This window comes from Ascaphus truei, chromosome 5 (assembly GCF_040206685.1).
Source record: "Ascaphus truei isolate aAscTru1 chromosome 5, aAscTru1.hap1, whole genome shotgun sequence".
Lineage (NCBI taxonomy): Eukaryota > Metazoa > Chordata > Amphibia > Anura > Ascaphidae > Ascaphus > Ascaphus truei.
The window spans coordinates 293447180-293449679 of NC_134487.1; positions in this window are offsets into that span (position 1 = coordinate 293447180).

Genomic DNA, 2500 nt, shown 5'->3' on the forward strand with positions numbered 1-2500 from the left:
CCACCCCCTCCTCCCTTTCCCGCCGCCCTTCGCCTTCATGCCCGCCTTACCGCCTCCCCACCCCGCCTCTGCCTTTCACCCGCCCTTACTCCGGCCGCCTCTGCCTTTCCCACCGCCTCACAGCCGCTGCACGCACTCAACAGACACCCGCCACACTCGACACATACCTGCCGCCACACACACCTGCTGCCTCCCGCCCCTACGCACCGACATCACTGACCCACCGCCACACACCCTAGCAGGACCCCCCACTCACAGACAGCACTCACAACCCACGCGCCAGCCGCCGCCTCACACCCTTGCAGGACCCCCACTCACAGACAGCACTCACAACCCACGCGCCACCCGCCGCCTCACACCCTAGCAGGACCCCCACTCACAGACAGCACTCACAACCCACGCACCACCCGCCGCCTCACACCCTAGCAGGACCCCCACTCGCACACAGCACTCACAACCCACGCGCCACCCGCCGCCTCACACCCTAGCAGGACACACGACTCAGATTTTTACATCACTTATGGCACCAAAATATACATTGTACTGTGGTGTGGTTACAATAAACCATTTTTTATACAACATCGTATTACATTTTCTTCCATCTTTCTTTTCAATATTATTATCCAACCTTTACAACAAACAGTCACCTATTGTTCCACGATTTATAAATAATACTACCTATTACGTATTTACATCCCGGCCAACGCCGGGTCTCTCAGCTAGTATATATATATATATGTATGTATGTATGTATGTATGTATGTATGTATGTATGTATGTATGTATATATACACACACACACACACACACACACACACAGACACACACAGACACACACAGACACACACAGACACACACAGACACACAGACACACAGACACACAGACACACAGACACACAGACACAGAGACACAGACACAGAGACACAGAGACACAGACACAGAGACACAGACACAGACACAGACACAGACACAGACACAGACACAGACACAGACACATATATACTGTATATAGCAAAACAAAATATCACTTGTGAGCACATTCATATGTCTTAGACAGGTCTGCAACCCTGCTTTTCGCCATTATCTCCTAGCATACAGTGCTTCCACTGCAGTAAGGGATTCTGGGAAATGACATGCAAATGAGCACAGTGTCACCTTTTGCCTCAAATCCATTTTTACACGGTACCCTTATGAGTTTATGCTCGCTGCATTACACAGCTTTCAGCACAGCATGCGTTAAGATGCATAGCCAGTAAACCTACTCACAACTGTTTCGACCTGTTGGGTCTTATCAGTGTGAGGCTGGTTGTATATATATATATGTATACATGTATATATACAAATATTGTGCTTTGATTGTAGGATCCCTGGCACAGGGATCTCCTTCCTATTATCTGATCTTCTCTTGGTACTTTGTGTCACACAAGGTTAGCGTCCTCCCTCCCACGTTGTACTGAGCTGCGGAATATGTTGGCGCCATAGAAATAGAAGATCATAATATAATGCAGGGGTGCGCCAACTGGAGGGCGCAAGATTTATTTTGGAGGGGGGGGGGGGGCGCGGTGCTTACAGACGCCCCGCGCAATTCCCGAAAGCATTTAAATTAAATGCCAGGGAGCGCGCGCGAGGCCTCTGTAACTCCCTGACCTTGTCTCCGGCGGCTTCTGGAGACGCGTCGCCATGGCAATGTGACAGGTAAGGAGGGGGACGAGTGGGGGGGGGGGGGAGCAGGCAGGGGGGTGCAGACTGAAAAGTTTGCGCACCCCTCATATAATGTATTGTTTTCCACCCTTTGCACACAGTACTACTGATTTCTGAACATTATTGTTTTATTTTTCTATGTCAAAAAATTATTTAACCTATATTTGCGAACTAATAAATTTGCCTGCAATGTCTGGAACTTGGTAATACTTGTTACATACGACCCAGATATAGGGGTACAATGCAGGTCATACGCATTAATAGCGTCCGGTTCATGCATAGCCCTGGTCATTTGTAAAGAAAGCATTGCTGCCATCTAGTGGATTAGTGGGCAAGTAATTTGCTTTCCAAAATCAATGCAGGACTGTGTGCTACAGACCTACAGGGAAACAAAGATTATTATCATATTATTATTACTAAGCAGTGTAGGAACAAACCACAGCAGAATGACATAGCTCATAGTAAAGCAGTATAAGCAGGGATGGGCAACTCCAGTCCTCAAGGGCCACCAGCAGGTCAGGGTTTCAGGATATCCCTGCTTCAGCACAGGTGGCTCAATCAGTGGCTCAGTCGTCGACTCCAGTCCTCAAGGGCCACCAACAGGTCAGGTTTTCAGGCTATCCCTGTTTCAGCACAGGTGGCTCAATCTGTGCCTCGGTCTTCGACTGACAGGTTTGCCCACTAAAGGATGTGGAGAAGTTTCTATTTGTTCACTGGTAACAGGTGTTGGAAAGTTAAGGGAAAGGGTGGTGCAACGTGCACATACTGTATGTAGCAGAGTGATTGGGGAGCCTGGGC